A 26,974-nucleotide genomic window follows, 5' to 3' on the forward strand; every position below is an offset into this window, starting at 1 on the left:
AAAAGTAAGGATGACGCCCCCTCAAATGTTAGTCTTGAGGACCGGTGCTTGGCGCACAATGGACACTCCATAGATGTCAGGAATTCCAGGATGGAGATGAGCACGCGGAAAAGCTAACGCAGGACCCGGAGTCACCCAGACTGCCTGGCCACGCCCCCTACCGCGCGCACGGCCCCCTGGGACCCGTAGTGCTGGGCGTGGCCGCGGGACTACAAATCCCGGCGGCCCCCGCGCCGCGGCTTCAGCGGCGGCCGCCTCAGCTCCTCAGATCGCCGGCGGCGGCCTCGGCGGAGTCGGTGTCGGCGGCCGGGGCTGAGCTGTGAGTTTCCGATTGAGAGCAGCGCTGGGGAAGATGGCGGCGAGCGGTGAGTGGAGAGAAAGGCGGCGGCGGGAGGCGGGTGAGGCCAGCGGCATGGCCCCGGGCGGGGGTCTCGGGGTCGCCGGCAACGCGCGGCGCAGGCGACAGGGATCGGGCGGGCGGCGCTGGTCTCCGGGGCCCGCGCAGGGTCGCGAGGAGTTCGCGGCCGCGGCCTCTGCTGCTTGAGCTCCCCCCGCCGAGTCCGCGTTTGGGGAAGCGCAGCGCAGCCTTCTCTTCCCGCCGGCGCCGCCCGGCGGGGCGGACTCGGGCTCTTCGGGCAGAGGCTGCGGCTCCGCTGCGAGCGGGCGCGGCGGACGCGGAGTCTGCGGTGCGCGCGGGGTGAGTGCGGGGCGTGTGCGTGGTGAGAGCAGGGTCTGTGGTGTGTGGGATGGATGTGGGGTCCGCGCGATGCGCCAGGTGTGTGGTGTGGATCCGGTGTCTACAACGTGTGTGGGGTGGATGCAGGGTGAGTGTGGGGTCTGCAGGGTGCATGCAGGGCGTGTAAGATGAGTGTGCGCTGTTCGAGGTGTGTGCGGGGTAGGTGGAGGTGTGAGGGATGAGTGCAGGGTCTGAGGTCTGTGTGGGGCGAGTGCGGGGTGGAAGCGGGGTCCGCGATGTGCAGAGGGTGGATGCTTTGCGGATGAGGAGTTTGAGGTGTGTGTAGCGTGGATTCCGGGGTGAGTGTGGGGTCTGCCCTCTGTGCAGCGTCCATGTCGGCTCTGGTATCACCTATCACTGCGATCACTTTCACCTTCCGAAATTCCCAATCTTGATTCGTTCATTGATTCTGTTTGCAATAGTTTAAATGAACCGAGCCTCACACACAGCCTGTGAGAGAAGTGGGAGGCAATGCTACTTCCTAGGCAGTTTGAGGGCGCCCAGGGTGGAAAAGTTAACCAGTAGAGCAGCTAAGAGAGGCCAGAGCATCTCAGGCCCCGTCCTGACTCCATACTGTATGACACGGAAGATTGGAGACTGTCTTGAAGTCGAGTAACTTTCCCCCCTCCCAAATGCAAAGACTTCCTTTTTTGCAGTTTCTGAGTAGCGCTTCAAAGCCAACTTGTTTTTGTAATTAAGCTTGTGTGGTAAAAAACCAGGAAGGCGAATCAGTCCCCTGTCTGTTGCAGGGCCAAGTGGATTGAATGAGATGAGAGCGCCTGTTTCAGGGTTGCCGTGGCCGGAGATTTAAAAGCCAGCCTTCGGATCGGCTGGCCGATCTGTGCTGCACGGAAGCCTCAGTATTTGTTTCTGCAGGTTGTTGAATAGATGAGATGCTGGAGCCAGGGGAGGAGTGTGGATTCCAGATCTTCAGCAAATATGCTGTGGAAATGGTAGTGTAAACCTCTGAGTTCGTGAACTGTTTGTTCTTTAAAAAAATCAAATGGCTGTCAGCTTATTTAGAATAGGTTTTTCCAGACATGACACCCAACTGAAAAGACATAAAAACACTGAAAAAGGAAGCTCTTGACTGCAAACCCTCTCTGAGGCAGTGATTGCTAGCATTTCATGGTGTATGTTTGGCTTTGGGACCAAAGACCAGCTGGTGTATACTAAAAGCAGGAGCAGGGAGAAATGGCATGGGAATCGTGTTTTCTTTTTTGCTCTCTTAAAACCTGGAGGTACTGGAGGGATGGCTAAGTGGTTAAGAGCCGGATGGTGGTGGCACACACCTTTATTTAATTCCAGCACTCAGGAGGCAGAGCCAGGTGGATCTCTGTGAGTTTGAGGCCAGCCTGGTCTACAGAGCGAACTCCATCCAGGACAGGCACCAAAAACTACACAGAGAAACCCTGTCTCAGAAAAAACAAAAAACAACAAACAAACAAACAAAAAGCACGGGCTGCACTTCCAGAGGACCCAGAACTGATTCCCGGTATCCAGCAACTGTCTGTAGCTCCAGTTCCAGGGGATCACTCGCCCTCTTCTGGCCTCTGTGAGCACCAGGCACCCACCTGGTGCGTGGACATACATTAAAAAAAAAAAAAAAAAAAAATCTTGGTAGCTGCTAGAAAGGCTCTTTTGAATTTAGTGCTTCTGTTGCTCAGTGTAAAACCCTTAAAGAAATAATAACTTGTGGCATGAAGAACCCTGTGGGTTCATTGTAAGATGAAGCCTCTGTTTGTAATGTGTAAAATGATATCAACACAGTAGCTCCTGTGTCACTGGAAGTTGCTTCAGGTTCTGAATTTAAATGAGCAGTAATCTAAACTACCTGTGATCTTAAATTATAGGGTATTTTTTTTTTTTTTTTTTTTTTTTTTTGGTTTTTCGAGACAGGGTTTCTCTGTGTAGCTTTGCGCCTTTCCTGGAACTCGCTTTGGAGACCAGGCTGGCCTCGAACTCACAGAGATCCGCCTGGCTCTGCCTCCCGAGTGCTGGGATTAAAGGCGTGCGCCACCACCGCCCGGCTAATTATAGGGTATTTTATATGTTGATAAGAAAGACTTAATTGACCAATCAGCATTAAAAAACAAAAAGGCTCATGCCAGCTTTTGACATATAGAAAGAAGTACATTTTGTAGTTGGAAAATTGTGGACTAGGTGGGTTTAACTGTAAGCAGTTTCTATCAGAAAACATCCCTTAACTAAAGAGGTCTTCAAAACACAGACTTCAGCATATAATCAAGATGGTCTTTTTTTTTTTTTTTTTTTTTTTTTTTAAGATATATTAATTATAGATATAGCGTCCTGCCTGCAGGCCAGAAGAGGGCATCAGATCCCATTATAGATGGTTGTGAGCCATCATGTGGTTGCTGGGAATTGAACTCAGGACCTCTTGAAGAGCAATCAGGTCTCTTAACCTCTGAGCCATCCCTCCAGCCCCAGTCTTTTTTTTTTTTTTTTTTTTTTTAAGATCATTTTATGTGTGTATTTTGCTTGCTTGTCTGTGCACTATGTGCATGCTTATTTCCTGAAAAGGTCTGAAGAGGGTGTCAGTTCCCCTCGAACTGGATTTAAGGATGTTTATGAGCTGGGCATGGTGGCATACTCCTTTAATCCCAAATCCCAGCACTCAGGAGGCAGAGGCAGATGGATCTCTGAGTTTGAGGACAGCCAGGGCTACACAGAGCAACCCTGTTTTTGATTAAAAAAAACAAAAACAAAAACAAAACAAAACATACAAAAATGTTTGTGAGCCATCACGAAGGTGTTGGGGATCAAACCTGGGTGCCCTGTAGGAACTCTTTGTTTTTTGAGACAGGGTTTCTCTCTGTAGCTTTGGAGCCTGTCCTGGAACTAACTCTGTAGATCAGGCTGGCCTCACAGAGATTCAACTGGCTCTGCCTCCCGAGTGCTGGGATTAAAGGCACGTGCCACTACTGCCCAGCTACAGCCAGTGCTCTTAACCAGTGAGCCATTTCTCCAGGCTCCCCCCCCCCCCCCCCCGAATTTATATGTATGGCTGTTTTGCCTGCTTGTGTTGGTATACCACATCTGTGCCTGGTGTCCTCTGAGGTCAGAAGAGGGCGTTAGGTTCTTTGGAACTGGAGTTTCTAATGGTGAGCTGCCTTGTAGATGCTGGGGTTTGAACCCTGGTCCTCTTTAAGTGTATGTAGCAAGTGCCTTTAACCAGTAAGCATCTCTCCAGCCCCTGTCTTCGGTGTTTTGAGAAGGTCTCATTGCTCAGGCTGTTGTGGAACCTGGAGCTTATAGTTCAGTTTGGTTTTGAACTCATGATCTGCATGCCTCAGCTTCCTGGTTCTGGGATTAGAGATATGACACCTCATTCAGCTAGGATGATCACTTTTTGGAATTTGCATCATTAAATTAATTAATTTAGGATAGCATTTAGATCTATAACCTAGGTTGGCCCTGAGTGATTGAGCTGTCTCCTGCTTTAGCCTCTCAAATGGGATTATAGGCATGTTCCACTTTGTTTGCTAGAATGCTTTTAAACATTAGCACAGGGCAGTTGGAGAGAAGGCTCAGTGCTTAAGAGTACTTGCTGCTTTTTTTAGAGGACCCAGGTTTGGTTCTCAGTACAACCTACTGTACCTTCAGCTCCATTGCACCCAGTACCCTTATCTGCCTTCCCCAGGCTCCTGAATATGGTGCACATACATACACACAGGCAAACAGTCATATACATAAAATAAAAATTAATAATAAAAAAATAGTAACAGCTGCCGGGGTGTGGGTGTGGGTGTGTGCGTTCAAGCTGCAATATGCCTTTAATCTCAGCACTGGGGAGGCAGATCTCTGAGTTAGAGGCCAGCATGGTTTACCAAAGCCAGTTGCAGGACAGTCAGGGTTACACAGAGAATCCTTCTTTAAAAACAACAACAACAAAATTTACTAACAGTTCATTAAAATAATTGAATGGGGGCCTGAGAGGTGGCTTAGTGATTAAGAGAACTTACTTCTTTTCCAGAGCACTTGGGTTTTGTCACATCTCTAACTCAAGTTCAAAGAATCTAATGCTCCCTTCTGGCCTCCATGGGCTCTTGCCTGCATGTGGTGCACATAAACTCATGCAGGCACACACACATTAGGAAAAACTTAGAAAAAACCCAGAATGATAGTAGAGCTAGGTTATTAGGGATTGTATGAAATCACTTCTGACTTTTTAAAATAAAACTTAAATGTATTTAATTTTATGTGTATAGGTGTTTTGCATGTATATATATGTCCATGCACCATGTGTGTTGGTGCCTGAGTAAACTTCTGATCCCCTGTGACTGGAGTTGTAGGCAGTTGTGAATTGCCATGTGGTTGGTTACTTGGATTTGTGAATCCTCTGCAAGAGCAGCCAGTGCTCTTAACCCCTGAGATAGCTCTTCAGCTCCGTGTTTATATTTTTTTGAGTGCTGGGCCAAATGCATGCTCTACATTGGTCCACATCCCTAGCTAATTTCATTATACTTTGTAAGTGATTTTAGGGTGCATTTTCCCTGGTATAAAAATTTCTCAAAAAAAAAATTTCTGTAGGGCATCTCCACCCTCTTAGTAAATAGGAACTCGTTTAGTAGGGAGGGAGTGTACTGTGCGGACCTGGATCCTCTTTCTGGGAGATGTGTGGGAACAAAATATATTTTTGAGATGATTGCTTAGTAATATCTTGTTTTTCTTTTTGGGTGCTGGGGTTGAGCCTCATGCATGCTAGGCAAGTTCTCTGCCACTCAACTGCCTCCCCAGTCCATTAATGCCTTCTCTCTCTCTCTCTCTCTCTCTCTCTCTCTCTCTTTTCCCATTACAATAGACCAGAGTAGCTTCCCACTCAGATCTGTGGACCCTTTCCTTCTTTTATGTGTGTGGGTATGCACCTACCATGGTCCAGCGCTAATGCCTTCTTGATCCATCTTTTTATTTGCTTTTTTTTTTTTTCTCCCTGAAACTGAGTCTTACTGCATAGTCCTAGCTGTTCTGTAACTCACTGTTTAGACCAGACTGGCATAGACCAGAAGTGCCTTTCCAAGAAGTGGAGTGAAATAAAAACTTATTTATTTCTAAATTATTTTATTACTTAATGTGTATGAATGGTTTGTCTTCATGCATGTATGTATACCACAATGCCTGCTGAGGTCAGAAGAGGATGTTTGATCCCCTGGAACTGGAGTTAGTTATATGGTTGTGAGCTATCTTGTAGGTGCTGGGAATTGAACCTAGGTCTTCTGCAAGAGCAGTAAGTGCTCTTAACCACTGAACCAACTCTCCAGCCCTCAACAACTTATTTATGGTTTGTGTGTCCCCGTGGGTTCATGGGTTCATGTTCATCACATGTATGTACCAGGAAAGCCCATTTTGACCCATTGAAATAAGTTCCTTGATATGTCAGGTACAGTCTACTAATGAAAAAAGTAGCTTACAAAATCCAGTCTTGGGCTAGAGAGATGGCTCAGTGGGTAGAGGTGCTGGGGTAGCCTGCCAGCCTGAGTTCGGTCCCTGCCTCTCATTGATGGAGCAGACCCCTGCACGCACAACACAATCATCATCTAGTCTTTCATGATGTAGCTGCATGATTCTGAAATACTTCCTATTAAGTTGAAAACTACTGTTTGAGAATTTTTTTTTTTTTTTTTAGAGACAAATGTGTTTAATTTGGTTTATGGTTCCCTGTTGCTAGAGTTTTCCTGCCTGGCCCACAGTCAGGACAAATCTCTCTCACCCACCAGTCCCAAGCCGCTCAAACCCGATCAAGTAAACAGAGACTTATATTGGTTACAAACTGTATGGCCGTGGCAGGCTTCTTGCTAACTGTTCTTACAGCTTAAATTAATCCATTTCTATTAATCTATACCTTGCCACGTGGCTTGTGGCTTACCGGTACTTTACATCTTCCTTATCCTGATCCTGTTTGAGAATTTTAAAGTCTCTTTTAGTTTGAGTAATAGGGTTGGATGAAACAACAACAAACCCCAATTGCTGTGGTCCTGTCCCTAATTGATTGCTGATGTAAATGGCTTTAGAGTTTCTTTTTGCATTTTAAAACTCCTATTTTAATTATAATCCAGAGGATGTGCTTTTGGAACTTTTAGTTTGTGGTGAGTTTAGAATGACTATTGCCTCCAGTGGCAGTTTGTCCACATAGCAAATTGGCTACAATTTAATACCCTCCTCACTCTAATACTTCCTGGGATTGGAAAAGCAAGAGTTGTTCTTGTTGTGCTGGAGAGATGTCTCAGCAGTTAAGAGCACTGACTGCTCTTCCAGAGGTCCTGAGTTCAATTCCCAGCAACCACATGGTGGCTCACAACCATCTATAATGAGATCTGGTGCCTTCTTCTGGCCTATAAGCATATGTGCAAATAGAACATTGTATACATAATTAATAAATCTTAAAAAAAAAAAGTTGTTCTTGTTGCCTCCCGACCATTGAGCCAGGGATTGGTGCACCAGCTGCGTTTGTGCTGGTCCATGCACACAGCAGCGTGGCATATTCTCTTTGCTGTATTGACTGGCCAGAGCTCTGGGAGCCAAACACTGGCCCTGGATCGGAATGTTCACTTTTTCTCACAGTAAATTGAAAGGAGGTGACTGTTTAGATGGCAGGGAGTTTTAAGGTGGAGTGCTGCAGCTAAATGCGGCTCTCGCTGAGTGCATTCTAGGGATTGGAAGGGAACACTCAGCAGTTAGTGTGGAAGAGGGGCCCATGGACCTGAAGTGATCCTTAATGTTTGTTAGGTAAATATATATCCATTGTTTTCTGAGAGGATCCTGGGGATTCTTCTGGGCTAAGGATACACTTTATCCACAGTTAACCTATGTTCAGTCCTCCAACAAGTGATGGAATTGACTTGATTTAATCACCTTTCCTTTTCCTAGCTCTGTTGGAAAGTTATTAAAGGAACAGGAAAGTGGCCAGAAGATGCTCAGCAGGAGTGAGGCCAGTTCACACACACTGGATTATTTTAGCAAATGCAAATGCCAGTTTGTCAGTGCTCATTTAGCTTGGTAGGAATTGCTGTCTAGGTCAGTTTATAAGTGGGGCAGCAATAAAGGCATATTTAACTAACCATACCATAGTCACGTGGCCTAGAGGCAAGGGAAGGAGTCTCACTTGACTGCCAACATATCTTGAAATGTTCTCAGAGCAAATGGGCTAGAGGTCCCCCGCATATTTGTTAGGAACACCTGTTCTGTACTGCTGCTGTTCTGTTGAAAGCTCTGATCTCCTTGGTTAGAGCTGCTGTGAGGGACGAAGCTTCACTAATACTGCATTCATTCTTGGTTACTTACAGGATGGTGGGAAGGGAATCCTGGCCTGGGCTTCACAACTGTCCTCAGCTGGAGTAGTGGGGTGGATGATGGATGGTAAGGGCTGCAGAAGTCTTCATCCTCAGGTGGATGAGCCTTGTGGTTGGTTGAATGGTTTTTGTTGTTGTTTGAGACAGGGTTTCTCCGTGTATCTCTGACTATCCTCACTCTGTAGACCAGGCTGGCCTTAAACTCAGAGATAGACCACCTGGCGGTTGCTTGAATGTTAATTGTATAAGTTGAATCCCATTGCACTGAACTCTAGGGATTGGTTACACTATTTTGTTGTACTAGAGTAAGGCTTTATCAAGTATTGGTCCTTTTGTTTTGCTAGAAGTATAATAAGATCTTGAAAATTTTCTGTTTATTGTACCAGTTTGACAAGTTGTTACTCATGAACCTTCCATTTTTAATGTTTTTGGACAAAGGGCAAAGAACCCCTCTGGGGAGATAGATAATTAACCACCTGTTTTGAGTTTCTTCTTTGGGCTAGCTCAGCAATCTAGTAAGATTTTTACTGAGTGTTCCACATTTAAAATGTGATCTGAGGAAGTGAGACTCTAGGTTGTCAGGTGATTCTGGTGATCTATTCTGTTAAGATATGTAAATGTACTTCATTCTGGTGTAAAATGTCTTTGAAAGACACATCTTGGTCCTTTTCATAGATTGAGTGAGACACTTAGGTTTCAATAGAGTAGGTTCCACCTACTTTTTAAATGATGATTATATTTCATTCTTTAATGGTGGCAATTTTGAATAAATTTAGGATTTTTCAGAAACAGGTTTTCTTTATCCATGAGAAAAAGTCAATCCTGTGCATAGTCAGAAGTACACATTCCCTCTAGTTACATACATTTTGACTGTCTTTTTACCAAACTTAAGCCATTTGTACCTTAGCTCACCATACCCAAAGCTAGCCACATTCAGTTTGCTTGGAGTTTTGATTGGTGCAGCAAGACATTTTTGAAGCCATTCTTTTCAGTAGATGGTCCATGAAGGAGGCGAATCTGAAAGAGGGAATTTCAAAGCAACCCAAGCAGTGTTTGCAAGTGCTCTGGTCTTGAGAATAATGCCTGGCGGGCAGGCAGGAAGCCTGCAGCTGTGGTGTACCATTGTTCCTCCCTCTCTGGCATCTGAGACCTTCAGTACAATAGAGGAGAAAGCCTGGGGAGGGAGAGAAAGGCCTCACTAGGGAAAGGGGTGCTTTCAGGGTGAATACTCTGTTTCACTGAAATCCAAGACGAAATTATTTTACTTAAGAGCAATTGTTTCTCATAATCTGTCCCAAACTGACATTTTTATAATGAAAGTTAACTGCTATTGGAAGAGCAGCAGGATCCTTTACTGTTTCAAAACAACTGAAAGAAAGGATACATGTCAAAAGCCTGGAAGTGTTTTCCCCTCTTCTGCCGTCTGGGCAGGATTGCTTGTTACTTTGAGGAGAGTTCTGGTGTCGGAGAGTTCAATACTTTGTAAGCTTTGGGCATGTCTTGCTGTAGGGCTGTTTTTATTTTTGCTTGAGATCTGGTCTTCTGTGTAGAAGACACAGCTTGGAATTCAAATCCTGTACCCGAGCCTCCCCTATGACATGGCATAGGAGGACACCCTGCTAGGCTCTCTGGTTTGTTTGTTTTTTTTTTTTTTGGTTTTTTCGAGACAAGGTTTCCCTGTGTAGCTTTGCGCCTTTCCTGGAACTCACTTGGTAGCCCAGGCTGGCCTCGAACTCACAGAGATCCGCCTGGCTCTGCCTCCCGAGTGCTGGGATTAAAGGCGTGCGCCACCACCGCCCGGCATTTGTTTTGTTTTTTAATATTTGAGACAGGGTCTTGCTAAGGCCTGGCACTTGCTATATAGATCTTGTGATCCTCCTGCCTCTGGCCCAGAAATGCAGGGATTCCATGTGCACACCACCAGCTTCTTTCAGCTTCAGTGCTTCCTGTCAGAGCATGGTAAGCATAGCCACAGCTTTTGGTGCTGACGAATTATGAAGATTTCCTAACAAGCTGTGGACTTTAATGGTGTGTGCTGTCCAGTGGGGGAGATGGGGATGTGAATGGAGACAGGTTGTAACACCCGAGACAATTACTGAATTAAAGTTGCCCCCTGAAGCAGCCTAGGTACTTGATTCTGCTTCCTGGTTAAAATTAGCAATTTGATTTGGAAATGTTTAAGAGTCTAGCTAGTAGTATTTTCTGAATTGTGTCTTTACACGTCTTCTTCTGTTCTAAGTTCATTTCTCTTCTTTTTTAAGTCTTTGAGTTTCATATCATGCACTCCAATTCCCCTCATCTCCCTATCCCTCCTTATCTGCCCTCCACCCTTGCAACTTCCCCCCAAAAGAAAACAAAAATAAAAATACAAAATAAAGAAGACAAACAAACAAACCATCTCGAAGCTGTAGTGTCATGGTGTGTTGCCCAGGCTACTCTTTTGCTCAAACAGCTTGCAAATGTTCATTGTTGTTCACTGTAATGAGTCATTGTCCCCCGTAAGAGTTTCTCTTTTTTTCTTTCTAGAGATTTCTCTGGCCTCAAACTCAGAGTTCTGCAGGTCTCTGCCTTCAGAGTGCTGGGATTAAAGGCGTGTACCACCATCTGGCTTTTTTTTTTTTTTGGTGATAGGATCTCTGGTAGCCAAGTCTGGATTCTGTTGTGTGTAGCAGAGAACGACCTTGACCCCTGATCCTCCTGTCTCCACTTCGCAGTGCTGGGTTTATAAGCAGGGCCACTGCTAGTGTCTCGTCTCTTTACTTGACTAGTGGTTGTTCATTCTTTCTCTCTCTCTCTCTCTTTCCTTCTTTCTCTCTCCCTCCCTCCCTCCCTTCCTTTCTCCCTCCTTTTTTTTTTTCTTTTGATATGATCTATGTAGCCCTGGAACTCTAGATCAGACTGGTCCTGATCTGCCTGCCTGTGCCACCACACCCTGCCGGTGGTGTGTTTTAATGACACAGCTCTTGTCAAGTTTCCCCTGCTGTTGGAACCTGAGTCTGATAGCATCTAGGTAAGTCTACTTCCACTAGAGAGGACAACAGCTACCTACATCTTGCCTACGTTGGAGGGTCAGTGTTGTTCTCTTCCTATGACAGGGCCAGAATATCAGTGTTAAGTTGACAAACCCATTTCATTAGAAATTGCTAAGATGGAACTTAGGGTCTGTGTACTTAGAGACTTTGCCATTGTAGATGTGACTGTAAAGTTGGGAAGTAGCTTCCTAGGTCTGGTGTGGTAGGTGTTCCATACCTGTAAACCTTGTACTGAGAGGTTGAGGCAGGAGGATTATCAAAATTTGAGGCCAGCATAGGCAGTAGATTAAAATTCTGTCTTGACAAACAGAAAAAAAAAATAACATAAAACAAATCTAACAAAAAAGTAACCCTCCAAGACAAAAGGAAACTTACTGAGTGCCTGTGACCCGAGTAGCGGAGGCTAAGGCCCAGGGCAGGAGAGTGCCTGCTTCTTAGGACCTGAGGAGTCTCAGCACCTGCTCCTGGTGCTGACAACTACCTGTAACTCCAGCCCCAAGGCATCTTCTGTGCATCTTTTTACTCTCTCTACTCTTTCTTTATGAATACTCACCTACGTGAACATACACAGACACATACACATTAAGAAAAAAAGTTAGGCTGGGTGGTGGTGGCGGCGGCGGCGCACGCCTTTAATTCCAGCACTCTGGAGGCAGAGACTGGTGGATCTCTGAGTTCAAGGCCAGCCTGGGCTACAGAGTGAGTTTCAGGATAGGCTCTAAAGCTACACAGAGAAACCCTGTCTTGAAAAAACAGGGGGGAAGAAAAAACAAGTTAGATACAATAAACAAGCAAACAGAAAAGACAGAGGCAGGAGGCTCTTTATTTAGTTCAAGGCCAGCCTGGGATTCTGTTAATTCAGATCCTGTTTGAGGGCCTGGCGAGGTGGTTCAGTGCACTTGATGCTAGCTGCCGAGCCTGATGATCCACGGGTTAGAATGGAGGACTGACGTCAGCAAGCTATCCTTTGACCTCTGCTTACCTGCAGTGGTGTCCATCTGTCTTTCTCAAATAAGGAAAGAAAAGACCCTGCTTGGAACAAAACTAAACTAGGTACAGCTTAGTGTCGGTATACTTGCCTATCTCAAGGTCTTGAGTTTGATCCCTAACACTCCTACCCTACCACCAAATTAAAAAAGGTCTCCACTTTATAGATACAGTTTCAAGTAGTCTCAGTTAAAAAAATTTAGCAGTATATTTACCTGCATGTATGCACACCATGTACATGCCTGGTGCCCACAGAGGCCAGAAGAGAGCATCAGATTACCTGGAACTGGAGTTAAAAACAATTGTGAGCTGCCACATAGGTTCTGGGACTGAACCTGGGGCCTAGCAGCCAGTGTTCTTAACAGCTGAGTAGCTCTCCAGCCCAGTTTATTGGCGTCTATGGCCTGTATTATAAAATAATTTTTTTAAGGTCTATAATTCTTAATGTTATGGGAGATTAGATTAATTTATCATTTTTAAATTTTATGCACACATTCATATGCATGTGATATTTTGAGACAGTCTTTCTGTAGAATAGCCCTGGCTGCCGTGGAACTTGTCATGTAGACCAAACTGACCTTGAACTGGATGGAGACCCCCATGCTTCAGATCCTGTGTGTACTAACGTGCCTGACCCTATGTAGATCTCCTTTTAGGCATACTTCTGTGTTTGTTCTTTCTGTATATGTCTTCATCTCAGCCCTGCACAGTCGAAATTAGTCATGTCCTGAAATCAGAAAGTCTAAACCTTCCAACTGTATTCTTTCAATGTACTGTTTTTTTTTTCCTTTGATTGTTTGCATTCAGTTCATATAATTTTTAGAATGGGATTGGGATACAGCTCAGTTAGTAGGGTGTTTGCCTAGCATACCTGAGTTCAGTCCCCAGTACCAAACAGATTATAGTGGCACTGTAATTCTAGTGTTTGGGAGGTGGGGGCAAGAGGATCAGAAATTCAAGGTCATCCTTGGATACATAGTTTTAGGATAGCCTGGGCTACACAGATTCCTATTTTACAGACAAAGGTATGTGGGATACTGTGCCTTCCCTTCTATGAACTTTATTTGTGTGTATAATAGCACAGTTAATCATTTAATGCCTATGGTGCTGAGAATTGAACACAGAACCTCAGACCATACCAGACAATTACTCTACTATTGAGTTGCACTCCAGTTTCCAAGTTCCTTTTTTAAATTCTTTTTTTTTTTTTTTTTTTGAGACAGGGTCTCAATATGTTCAATATGTAGAACTGATTGACCTGGAAGGCCAGGCTGGTCTTGAACTTTTTTTTTTTTTTTTTTGTTTTTTGAGACAGGGTTTCTCTGTGTAGCCCTGACTGTCCTGGAACTCTGTAGACCAGGCTGCCCTTGAACTCAGAGATCCCTCCCCCACCCTCTATCTCCCCAGTGCTGGGATTAAAGATTTCTATCACCCTTACCTGTTTTTTCCCCATTCATATTTTTTTCAATTAAAAAGGTTTTTTATTCATTTTACATATCAACCATAGATCTCCCTCTCATCCTTCTCTCGCTCCTCCCCAGCCTCCTTTCCCACTTTCCATCCCCTCCTCCAAAAGGGTAAGGCCTCGTACGGGGAGTCAGCCTGGCACATTCAGTTGAGGGAGGACCAAGTCCCTCCCCTCTGCATCAAGGCTGAGCAAGGCATCCCACCATAGGTAATGGGCTCCAGAAAGCCTGCTCATGCACCAGGGATATATCCTGTACTCATTGCCAGGGGCCCTTCAAACAGACCAAGCTACACAACTACTCCCGTATCCAGAGCTGTTTGTCTAATGTTCGTGAGTTCCTGTGAGCTTAGTTCAGTTGTCTCTGTAGATTTCCCCATCATGATCTTGACTCCCATTGGTTGCTTATATAATCCCCCTTGCCTCTCTTCGACTGGACTCCCAGAGCTTGGCCTGGTGCTTGCTTGGCTGTGGATCGCTACATCTCCTTCCATCAGTTACTGGATGAAGGCTCTGTTTCCAATCGGTGCAACGTGGGCATATGGCTCCGGTGGTCACTGGTGCCGCTGCGGCTGGTTGGCTTGGTCTGTTCTTTATTTTTAAAAATGTAATTATAAGCAACTGCTAGGTGGTGATGAAAACCTGTGTCTCAACTGTTAGAGGCAGGAGGACCAAGGAGTTCAAGGTTATCCATGCCTGTAGAGCAAGTTTGAGACCAACCCAGGCTATGTGAGACTTTCTATCTCACAATACCCTCCCCCAAACTAAACCCAAACAGACAACAAAAAGTGATTACAAATAGTATTGTTTTGTCCGTCCGTCCGTCCATCCATCCATCCATCCATCTATCCATCCATCCATCCATCCATCTATCCTAAGATAAAGTAGCCCTGGAACACTGTATCGTCTAGGTTGGCCTGGAAATGGAGGTGCTCTTGTCTTAATCTCCTGACTGCTGTATTATAGGTATGAGTCACCATCTCGTGTCTTAGTTAGGGTTTCTAGTGCTGTGAAGAGATACCATGACCACAGCAACTTTTAGAAAGAAAACATTTAATTGGGTGGCTCGCTTACAGTTTCAGAGGTTCAGTCCATTATCATCACGTGGGGAGCATGGCGGCATACAGGTAGATGTGGTGCTGGATGGGTAGCTGAGAGTCCTACATCTTGCAGGCAACAAGAAGTGAACTGAGACACTGGGTGGTATCCACACCTGGCCTATCTAATAAAACTCCAGTTTCAAGTAACTTGTTGCTAATGTATAGAAATGCAATAGTTTGTGTGTGTGTGTGTGTGTATTTATCAAATACTTCATGATCCTATTAAACTCATTCATCCTGGTTGCTTTTACCTAGTTTATGATTGTATACTATATCTTGTCATTTCTCATCAGCCCTCCCAACCCCAAGTGAGATTTCAGATTGGGCTAGAACTGTGTAACTAAACTGCATTTGAATTCCAGATCCCCCTGCTTTGGTCTACAAGTGCTTGGATTACAGGTGTGCTCCCTGACTGATTGCTTTGCTCACTACAGCTTTGCCCCTTCAGAATGTCTCTCTTTGTGGTGGGGGTGCTGGTGGGAATTGAACACAGGACGCTATGCAGGCAAGTGCTTGGCCTCCAAGTAGCATACTTAGCCTGAGTTGTGTGTGTCAGTCTACCTAGGTTAGCCCAGCTCTGTGAGATTCATACTGTTGCATAGACCAGTTCTATCTGTTGCCTATTTACCATTCAAGCACCATTTTATTGTATCCACCTATCATGAATTAGTGCTACTGTAACCATTTGAATACAAGTTTGAGTGGGCTTCATTTTTTTGGGAGGTAGGATTATTGATCTTATGGCAAATGTATGTTTAGCTATTTAAGAAACTATGTAACTGTTTACAGAAGTGGCTATGCCATTGTATAGCCTGTTCCATCGCACATCCTCACCAGCACTTGATATTAATATTTGTTTAAGCCGTAGCCATTCTGGTGAATGTGTAGTTAGAATCTCATTGCAGTTGGAATTTAGAATTCCTTTTACCTTCAAGTGAAATGTCTGTTTAAATTTTTGTTTCTTTTCCTTCTTCCTCCACTCTTCCTTCTCTTTGTCTTTGTATATGTGTGAACACACACCTACACACACCCACACACACCCACACACACCACACACCCCACACATGTACATATAGGCAGTGGCACATGCTTGTGCATGTGTATGGAGGCCAGAGTTTAACCTTGGGTGTTGTTCCTTGGGAACCATCCATCTGGTTTATTCATTTATTTTTTACGTGTGTGGGTGTTTTGCCCATGTGTGTCTGTGCACCATGTGTGTGCGGTGCCAGCAGAGGCTAGAAGAAACCAGGGCAGATTTCCTGGAACTGGAGTTACATAGTTGTGAGATACCAAGTGGGTGCCGGGAAACAACCCAGGTCCTCTGTAAGAACAACAGATGCTCTTAACCCCTGAGCCACCTATCCAGCCCCCATTCCTTACTATTTTATTATTGCCAGATAACTTTCAGACCTATCTGTATTTTCTGTCCCATTTATAGGTAAATAGAAACTATATTTTAGGTGTTGAGAGCGAAGGCTTTCTGATAATCTGCCAGGATCCATGAAATTAACAACACTCTCTAAGTTAGTAGACTCTTCAGTCTACATCTTGAAGTAGGCTGTATTTTCACCCAACCCAGGTTAGATAGATCAGAACTGAGCAGAGACTGGACCCACAGGCCTTAGACCAATAAGACAGACTCTGGGGCTGGCTGACAATTACATGGCAATGAAAAATTAACTGACCAGACATTGGGATTAAGAATGTTTTGTGAAGGGGCCCCAGAGATGGCTCAAAGGTTGAGTCCTTGCTGCTCTTGCTGAGGATCAACTTTGGCTCCCAGCACCCATATTGCCTTTAACTCCATCCAGCTCCGGAGGACACTGATACCCTTTTTTGGCCTCCTCAGGTATCTGCATGAATATGTACATATTAAACACAGATAAACAAATAAATATAAAGTAAATAAAACTTACGAGGTTGGAGAGATAGCTCAGCAGTTAAGGGTTTGTTGTTTTTTTTTTTGTTTGTTTGTTTTTCGAGACAGGGTTTCTCTGTGTAGCTTTGGAGCCTGTCCTGGAACTCCCTCTGTAGCCCAGGCTGGCCTCGAACTCACAGAGATCCACCTACCTCTGCCTCCTGAGTGCTGAGATTAAAAAAGTGTGTACCACCGGGCGGTGGTGGCGCACGCCTTTAATATCCCAGCACTCAGGAGGCAGAGCCAGGCGGATCTCTGTGAGTTCGAGGCCAGCCTGGGCTACCAAGTGAGTTCCAGGAAAGGCGCAAAGCTACACAGAGAAACCCTGTCTCGAAAAAAAACAAAAAACAAAACAACAAAAAAAAAGTGTGTACCACCATTGCCTGGCTAAAGCATTTGTTCTTGTAGAGAATAATTCTCAGCACCCACATTTGTAACAGATCCCTCAACCTCTGCAATACTAGGCATGCACATAGTACACGGACATACATGTGAGTAAAACCTTCATACATATAGAACAGATCTCAAAAAAAGAAAAAAAAATAAAAAATAAAACTTAAGAATGTTCTGTGAAAATTGAAAACCTTATGACTGTGTGACAACATATGCCATAGGAACACTTGAAGGTTGACATAGGGTTTCGCTTAGAAAATTATTCTGGCCGGGCGGTGGTGGCGCACGCCTTTAATCCCAGCACTTGGGAGGCAGAGGCAGGCAGATCTCTGTGAGTTCGAGGCCAGCCTGGTCTAAAAAGTGAGTTCCAGGAAAGGCGCAAAGCTACACAGAGAAACCCTGTCTCGAAAAAAAAAACAAAAAAAAACAAAAAAAAAGAAAATTATTCTGACCCTTCCATGGCCTGTGAACAAAAAATAAAGTTGTAAAATTTAGCACTCATCAGATTTTGACCTTGAGGCCTTTCATAATATAGTTGACAAGCTGGGTGTTGTGGTGCACACCTTTAATCCCAGCACATGGGAGGCAGGGTCAGGCAAATCTCCGAGTTTGAGGCCAGCCTGGTCTACGTAGTGAATTCCAGGGCAGCCAGGACTACATAGTGAGACCCTTTCTCAAACAAAAGAAAACAACAAACCCCAAAAACTTCAACTGAGTGTCAGTTGTTCCCTGCTATCATAGAATAACTGCTTTTGTATCCATGAAATGAACGGCTGGTGTTTTGAGTCAGTGGTGGGCTAGCTCTTAACTGATGGTCAGTGATGTGTGCACTATGTTCAAGTTCTGGGTCATGTGTGGACGGTAGGAAAAATAAGTATGTTAGCGGCTGAGTAAAAGTTAAACAAGTGAGGCTGGCTCACTGATTGGGAGCATTGGCTGCTCTTGCAGAGGACCCAGCCAGGTTCAATTCTCAGCACCACATGGCAGCTCCCAACTGTCTGTAACTTTAGTCCCAGGGGATCTGTATTGACTTTTTTATTTTATTTTTTATTTTTAGACAAGATCTCAGTATGTAGTAGTATAGGCTGGCCTTGAACTTACCACGATCCATTTGCCTCAGCATCCTGAGTGCTATAATCACAGGCATACCACCATGTCCAAAGTGAATTTCCCCCCCTACCCCCCCAGACAGGGTCTCATTTTGCAGCCTTGGCTGGCCTGGAACATGCTATATAGACCAAGCTGGCCTCAAACTCAAAGAGATCCACTTACATCTGCCTCCCTAATACTGGGATTCAAGGTGTGCACCATCGTGCCCTGAGACAGTGTTAAACTTTTTTTAATTTTATGTGCATGTGTGTTCAAGCCCATGTAACTTGTCTGTGGAGGTTAGAGGACAACCTTGGTTATCAGTTGCTCTTCACCGTGTTTCAAGCAGAGTTCTTTGTTCTTTTCCACTGTGCAAGCCTGACGAGCTGTTTGTAGCTTTGGGGATTGCCCTGTCACTGCCTTCCATCCTCCCATAGGAATGCTGGATTGCATCCACTTGAGCTACATGATTGGCTCCTAGGTAGATGCTGAGGGTTTGAATTTAGGTCCTCATACTTGTATGGCAGATGCTTTTCCCTACGTATCTCCCCAGCCCATGTGAGATCTTCAGCATAAATTATTTCTTGCTGCATTTGACTGTTCAGTCATTTTTGATTTTTTTTGAATGGTCTAGAACTTAATCTTTTTATCCCTTTAATAAAATGAATCAGTAAGTCCTTGGCTCAGGGTGTAGCCCAGTTAGAGTTCTTGCCTAGCTAGCAGGAAGCCCTGGGATTGATCACAGCACCGAATAAACAGGGCTTGGTGGTACAGGCTTTAATTCTAGCACTCTGGGAGGTAGAGTCAGGACAGTCAGAAGTTCAAGGTTATCCTCAGTACATAGAGAATTTGAGACCAGCCTGGGCTATATGAGCCACTCTTTGAAAAGGGGGAAAATAGTCTTTGTCTATTTTCTCACTTAGTATAAATTAAAATGTAAAGCATTACATATGTTTTAGGGTGATCTCAATGAAAAGTGCTGAGAACCTGTCTAGAAATGCTGCCTCTTGAGTATACCTCTGAGGAGGGAAACCCTGGGCCTGCCTCTGCCACAGCAACACTGTGTCTTGCCTGTGAGTTTTTGTATTGTTCCTTAAAAGTAAGGGGAAAAAAATCAAGCTGGGCAGTGGTGGCACATACCTTTAATCCCAGGTGGATCTCTGAGTTCGAGGCCAGCCTGGTCTACAGAGAGATTCAGGACAGCCAGGGCTAAACAAAGAAACCCTGTCTTGAAAAAGCAACAAAACAAAACAAAACTCTCCTCAGAGACAAGGTCTCATGTAGCATAGGCTGGCCTTAAACTCAGCAGTCTTTCTTCTGCCTCCAGGATTACAGGCTACCATGCCTGGATGTGTGGTGCCAGGGATCAAACCCCAGGTCATGCTTGCCTAGCACTCTGCCGAGTGTGCTGCATCCCCAGCTGCATCGTTTTCTTTTTAACACTTCTAGGAATCAAAACCCTTGGCACATTCGAGACAGTTCCTTTACCGCTGAGCCTTCTTTCATTGAGATCTTGCTGTCCATGATAGTCCTGATGTTGTCCCTACATGAGCCTCCAGAGCATCTCTGACCGCGGGCTCTCACCACCATGTTTGTCTTGACTCAGGCTTTCTGGCTTCACTGTCTGTTGACTTAGGTCAGATTTGAATGCTTGCAGCGTATGCTAATGAGAAAGCCAGCATCTCAACGTTTGTAGTGCTGTAGTATTTATATTAAATTATTGTGCCCTTAAGCATCCTACCTGTCTCACTGGATGTTTCCTCATCCCCTAAAGGTGATGGGGACCCCAGTTTATTTACTATTTGTTGTCTTCACTTAAAGATTTGTATTTTAATTCTTTTTCATCTGAATCATTTTATATTGGAATTTTGGAACATTTTTCAATTTGCATTTGAAAAGGGTAGTTAAAAAAAACAGTGGAAATTTCCAGCTTTGAAAAAATTCGACTGTCTAATAACTGCTTTGCAGGAAGAAAGAAATATGAAAAGGAACCGCAGACGTTCTGGATGTCAGCCTGTGAAATTTTCCACTATTTCCCATAATAACATGCAGGCACGCTTATACTCCTGATGCAGTGTGACTGCAGTTGCCTGGCTGGAATTTGAAGCCCCTGTTAGTGAGAAAGTGGCATCTGCCACTTGCATGGGCAGTTTGAAGCTGTACAATCTAGGGACTGTGCTTGCTGTATGGCTGCAGGGAAGGCTCATTGTAAATGCTGAGCTTGGAAATTATTTATAAATCTTATGGTTCCAAATGATTTTAGTTACAGTGGATTTACAATGCATCTGATACATTCTTCAAAATAATTTTGTGTAAGTTTATAGGGTTTTATTTGGTATAGAAGTTTTCTTATAGTGCGATTCAGGGGCTAGTCAGGTGTTAACTTACTTGTTCAGGTCCCTCCCTGCTAGAGCCTTAGATCTTCAGGATTCATGATGAATTTAACCATTCTTCAGACTCAGGTGAACTGATTATCTCATTTGCTCAGGTTGCTTGGTTCTGTAACTTGGCAAAGATGAGTTTGGAAGAGCAGGTCACAGATACACTGTAACCCAAGCCGGCTTCATGTCTTATGTGGTAGAGTGGGTTAAAGAACAACAGATCGGATGAGCTGAGTAGTTAGGAGCACTGGCTGCTCTTCCAGAGGACCTGAGTTCAATTCCCAGCACCCACATGCTCACAACTCTGTAACTCCAGTTCCAGGAGATCTGACACCTTCACACCAATGCGCATAAAATAAAGTTAAATTATTTAAAAAAAAAAAAAAAAAAAAAAAAAAAAGGCCGGGCGGTGGTGGCGCACGCCTTTAATCCCAGCACTCGGGAGGCAGAGCCAGGCGGATCTCTGTGAGTTCGAGGCCAGCCTGGTCTACAAAGTGAGTTCCAGGAAAGGCACAAAACTACAGAGAAACCCTGTCTCGAAAAACCAAAAAAAAAAAAAAAAAAAACAGGTCAGATCTTACGAATTTAACTTAATTATTTACTTTTGAGTGATGGTGTCACTATTTTGCCTAGGTTGACCTGAAGCCTGAAGCCCAGGGCTCAGGGGATTCTACTACCTTTGCCTAAGTCACTGGGATTGTTGCTTCACCGTGCTGCCTTTAAAGTAAACTTTTTGTTTTTGTTTTTTTGTTTTGTTTTTTTGGTGTTTCGAGACAGGGTTTCTCTGTGTAGCTTTGTGCCTTTCCTGGAACTCACTCTGTAGCCCAGGTTGGCCTCGAACTCAAGGTTGGCCTCGAACTCACAGAGATCTACCTGCCTCTGCCACTACCGCCCAGCCAAGCTAAACTTTTTTTTTTTTAAGGATTTATTTATTATGTATACAATGTTCTGCCTGCATGTATGCCTGCAGGCCAGAAGAGGGCGCCAGATCCTATTACAGATGGTTGTGAGCCACCATGTGGTTGCTGGGAATTGAACTCAGGACCTGGAAGAACTGCCAGTGCTTTTAACCGCTGAGCCATCTCTCCAGCCCAAGCTAAACTTTTTAAAATGTCTTTTTCCTTCCTTTCTTCCTCCCCCACTCCCTTCCTTCCTTTCTTTCCTTTTTTTTTTGTTTTTGTTTTCTGAGGGGGGCCAGTTTCACTTTCTAACTGGCTTAGAAATTGTTATATATGTATACCAGCTTGGCCTCAACTCACCTGCCTCTGCCTGTATTGGGATTAAAGGGGGGTGCCTCTGGGCTGCTGTCTAGAGAACATTGTTTAACAAATCTTTGTACTGTATATTTCAAAATGGAGCTTGGAAGTAGTGACTCAAACCTGTAATCCTCAAAACTTGGGAAGCTGAGGCAGGAGGATTAACATTAGTTTGAGGCCAACCTAGTTTACATAGTAAGTTCCAGGACATAGAGTGCTACACAGTAAAGAACTAGTCTTTACAAAACACAGAATACAAAACCAAAAACAAAACAACAATTAAAAAACCTGCCCTGCAAACTAAACCTTAAAGACACATGTACTTCTCCAGTGAAGAATTTGAGGGTCAGAGTGGTGGTAGATGTGCTTTACCACTTTGGGGTTACTTCTAATTTAGAAGTAAAACCATATTAATAATGCACAAGTGCCTTTTTTGTGGGCTGGAATAAGAATGTGCTGGAGCAGGGTCCTAGCCTCTTCTGTTAGTCATGTGCTTCTTCCTGCTCAGTCTCATCCTTTCTCTTGGCTTCTGTGGATCTCTGACCTCTTCATGACTTCCCTTTAAGCCTTCTAAATTTTCAGCTATTTATCCCTTTCTTCTCACCCTAATTCCCTTCTGGCCTGTAGCCTTCCTGTCAGCCTTCCAGCCTTGCCTCTGGCTGCTCACTCTTAACTGCCTTACCTTTGAAAGTCCTGCTCCTGGTTTATGATTTTCTTTTTAGTCTGCCCTCAAACTGGCTGATCTCAGTAACCTCCACATGCCTTCAACACAATCCCTTCAACTATAACTCACTTTTTTTTTTTCCTTCTTGATTACTCAGGGCTACCTTGAAAACCCTGGGTAGCCTTGAATGTTTGATCCTCTTGCCTCTGCTTCCCTAGGACTTCACAAGCTGTATACATCACACTTAGGACACCGCCCTCCCAAGACAGGGTCTCTAATTACAAATTCAAAAACAACAACAAAAGCTAAACCTTGGTTTCAACATTTAAGAACATTATCTGCTTTTTCAGAGGACCTGAGTTCAGTTCCCAATACCCATGTCAGATGCTTCCCAGCCTCCTAGAACTCCAGTTCCAGGAGCTCTAATGACTCTAGGCTCTGGTGAAATGCATAGACACATACACATAATTAAAAACATTTGGCTGGGCGGTGGTGGTGCACGCCTTTGATCCCAGCACTCAGGAGGCAGAGACAGGTGGATCTCTGTGAGTTCAAGGCCAGCCTGGTCTACAGAGTGAGTTCCTGGACAGGCTCCAAAGCTACAGAGAAACCCTGTCTTGACCTCCCCCCACCAAAAAAAAAAAAAAAAAAAAAAAAAAAAAAAAAAAATTGAAGTAGGGTCTCCTTATAGCCCATGCAGCCTATGCTAGAATGGAACTCACAGCAAACTAGTGTTAATACTCCTGCATCAGCTTCCTAAGTGCTGACTTTGCAGTTGTGAGCCACCACACCTGGCTCCTGGCTCCATTTTTTTTTTTTCCCTCTTTCTTTTTGAGACAGGATTTCTCTACACAGCCCTGGCTGTCCTGGAACTCACTCTATAGAGCAGGCTGGCCTCGAACTCACAGAGATCCGCCTGTCTTCTGCCTCCTGAGTGCTGGGATTAAAGGTGTGCACCACCACTGTCCTGGTCTAGTTCCATTTTTAAATATATAATACAAAGATTTGTTGAATGTTTTTGTCTAGATAGCAGGGACATACCAGTGACTTGAATGATTGATAGAAAAGCACTGTGCAAAGGTCTGAGCATGGGTTTGTGTGTTTGGGCTTTGTGCATGCTAGGCAAGGGTCCTGCCATTGAGTTAGATCTCTAACACTTGAGTTTACGTTTTAGTTGGGTAGTTAGGTTAAATTTCACTGAGAAGGTAGCATGTGAACAGAGTTAAGGGAGGAAGTAGGAGGAAGGATTGGAAAGGGGAAGCATTTTGTGTGAAGAGAGCCACTCCAAAGGCTTTGGGTGGAAACATTTCAGTGTCTGAGTAAGTGGAGGGGTTTGAAGCACAGGCTTTGCACATGCCAGACAAACATTCTAGTCCCGTTAGGTCTCCAGCACTTGATTTTGAGATGGTCTTCCCATGATGGCCTCATGAACTTCCTTATGGCCTTCCCAGGCTGGCTTCAAACTTCATAGCTTCTTTGTCTGGCTTCCAAGCTCTGGTATCTGACCTGCCCCACCCACCCAGCAAGACTTCTGCTTTCATTTTGAACAAAATGAGGAACTCTGCAGATTTTAAATCATATTTTGGTTATTTTATATAAAAGACCTTGATTTTATTTCCCTCTCAAGCATTTCTTTTTTTAAATTACAAAAGTGATTAATTCATGTTCCCGTGGAAAATAGAAATATGAAGAAGAAAATAAGGATTATCAATAACTTTCTGTATAATTAAAATTGTTCTCTGAGGCTGGAGAGGTTGCTCAGTGGTTATGGGCACTCACTGCAGCAAGGGGAAGTGGTACACACTTTATTCCCGGCTTGCAGGCAGACCTCTGATTTTGAGGCTGGCCTGCTTTACATAGATCATTCCAGGACCACTAGGGCTACGCGGAAAGACCCTGTCTTTTTCTTTTCTTTTCTTCTTTTTTTTTTTTTTAAAAGCATTTACTACTTTCGCCTACACCAGGTGGCTCACAACTGCCTGTAACTCAGATGAACTGAAGGGTGTGTGTGGGGTGCACGCACTCTCAGCGCACGCACTCTCAGCGCACGCTCTCACACATCCGCATATGTGCCTGCCACATAGCATGTCTGTGAAGGTTAGAGGGTAACTTGTGGAACTCTCTTCTCTGCCATCAGTTCCTGGATTTGATTCAGGTGCCAGGCTTGCTGACAAACACTTTACTCAGCTGGCTGTCTCTCCAGGCCAAGTGCTTTTCATTTCAATAAAATGTTATTGGTTCCTCGATGTCTACAGTAGCACAAAGGCTTGTTTTTAAATAATGAATGTTGATTTTCTTTTAATCTGGTTTATTTATATTTGACTTGATTGAGTAGAGGCCTGTGGTCAGAGAAGAATTTGTTATTTATTATAGACAGTGCAGCACATATTCAAATATCTGTCTGCTTCATGAATATATAATGATAGTATGACTTAATGAAAACATTATTCTTAGGTCTTTGGTATTATGGAGATTAAAGGAATTCTGTATCTGTTAAATGATGTCAATGGGTTGAGTATTTGTGAGATAAGGTAGCTTGTAAGGCTAGCCTGAACTCTGGGTCTTCCTGTTCCCACCTCCTGGGTGCTCAGATTATAGATACATGCCATCATGCTTAACTGTCTCATTGATGATGTCTCATGTAGTTCTAGCTGGGCTGGAATTTATGTGTAGATCAGATTCAGGCTGGCTGCAAAGTGCTGGGCTACTGGACTCACCAGGACGTACTACCACCCTCCTGGGTTGCTGCTTTGTAGAGTAGTTCTTAGCCACTTGGAGTTGTTAAGCATGCTGTGTGCCTCTACCCCCACCCTAGCTATTTGCAAAGTCTTTTTGAGTCTTGTTTTCTGTCAGGCTCAATATTTTTTTAAAAATTTTCTTTTCTTGCCCATAAGCTAGCTATATTTATTTTTTATTTTTTATATTTTTATGTCATTTATAGGAGCATGTGCTTTCCTCAGACTTTTAAATTTGCTTAGCTCTTCACTTAAAACATTTTTGGTGTGTTGTATTTGTGTGTGCATGCTCTTGTACGTGTGGGTAATGGCGTAGTGTTCTTTGGGAAAATTACAGAGCTGAGGATGAAGCACAGTTAGAGCATATGTCTACATGTCCAAGGCCCTGGGTTTGGGCCCCAGCACTGGGGCCCATGGGACATTACAGAATTAGCTTGTGCATATTTTCAAGATGTTCCAGCAATTCCAACAAATAGCTGTATTTAAAAAAAAAAAAAGGATTGAAATGCCTTATTTAGGTGAATTTTAGTTGATTTGACATGTCTTTAGGTCTGGGAATGCTATAGTTTTTTTTTTTTTTTTTGGTTTTTCGAGACAGGGTTCTCTGTGTAGCTTTGCGCCTCTCCTGGAACTCACTTGGTAGCCCAGGCTGGCCTCGAACTCACAGAGATCCGCCTGGCTCTGCCTCCCAAGTGCTGGGATTAAAGGCGTGCGCCACCACCGCCCGGCTTGTTTTTTTTTTTTGACAGGTTTTCTCTGTGTCCTGGAACTTGCTCTGTAGATGAGGTTGGTCTAAAAGTCACAGGTGCTGGGGTTAAGGGTGTTGAGTACTACAGTCAGGCAATCTGTGATTTTTAGGCATATGTTTAGATATATACTATTTTACAAATCTGTGATATTAAATCATTTGGATTGGCGAGTAGTGGTGGGTCTGAGTTTTGCAGTGTTGAGTTCAAAGCCTGACTATCAGCCCTCTAAACTACAGATTCTGGGTCACATTGTAAAAGGACTTTAAAGAGACATCATTTCCTCTGCCTGAGAGAGGTTTTTATTTCATAAATAACATTGTTTTTCTCTTTCCAGTGGCTCTAGGTGAGTTATGTTTTTAGAAACTAGAGTTGCTAATGCACCGGCCTCTTTCTTTTTGAGCACTGGCTCTGGCTGGTTCACTTTTCTAAACTTGCCTGTTGGCAAGATTTTTCTGTTGCCTCCTCGGTTGCTATGTTTTTAACTTTATTGTTAGGTTTCTTACCTTACACTTTTTTGGTGAGGGGATTTTTTCTTACAAGATCTTTTGTGGCCTGAAGCTTTCTGTGTAACTGAGGATGACCTTGATCTTAAAAAACAAAACCTGTCTGCGTGGAGGCCAGAGAACAGTTTGTAAGAGTTGGTTCTCTTTCTCCACTGTGTGGGTCCTGGGGAGTGAACTCAGGTGGTTTAACTTGTGGTAAGTGACTTTCACCTGCCGAGTTGTCTGGCTGGCCCAGCCTTAGACTTCTCATCTTCTTGCCTCTACCTGCTGAGAGATAGATTACAGATGGTGCCACTGTACTGTCCATCATACGTGCAAGGACTTCCTTCAATGGTAGGAAAGCATTTTGCCACTCAGTTAACATTCTCAGCTCTGGTTTAGTTTAGCTTTGTTTATCAAAACCTCTTTTTCAACTCTTGATTCAGTTGTGAGCTAAGAATTTTTTTAAGACTTCTTATTTTTGTGTATGAGCACCAACTGCGTGCATGCCTTGTGTCTGGGGGCAGTCAGAAGAAGGAGTAATACATATACCCTAGATTATTATGATTATTATTATTGTTGTTGTGTATGACATAAGTGTGTGCACTCATGCTCGTGCATACCTGTGAGGAGACCAGAGCAAGTGGTCTTCTGTATTGTTCCTTATTCCCTCGATAATT

General features: G+C 44.1%; 1 protein-coding gene across 6 annotated transcripts in view; it reads left to right on the forward strand.

The window, feature by feature from the left end:
* Positions 1–210: 210 nt before the first annotated feature.
* The window catches only part of Ncoa3 (nuclear receptor coactivator 3), a 102,368-nt gene continuing 75,604 nt past the window's right edge, over positions 211–26,974 (forward strand). For 5 of the 6 annotated variants that reach the window (XM_052723365.1, XM_052723367.1, XM_052723368.1 and 2 more), the window contains exon 1: positions 211–365. The gene's annotated coding sequence lies outside the window, so the exon portion shown is untranslated. Of the gene's footprint in view, positions 366–10,921; positions 11,054–26,974 lie in introns of all 6 variants that reach the window. The other variant, XM_052723366.1, reaches the window with a different exon arrangement.

Source organism: Peromyscus californicus, unplaced genomic scaffold (genome assembly GCF_007827085.1).
Source record: "Peromyscus californicus insignis strain IS unplaced genomic scaffold, ASM782708v3 Scaffold_7__1_contigs__length_154581171, whole genome shotgun sequence".
Classification (NCBI taxonomy): Eukaryota; Metazoa; Chordata; class Mammalia; order Rodentia; family Cricetidae; genus Peromyscus; species Peromyscus californicus.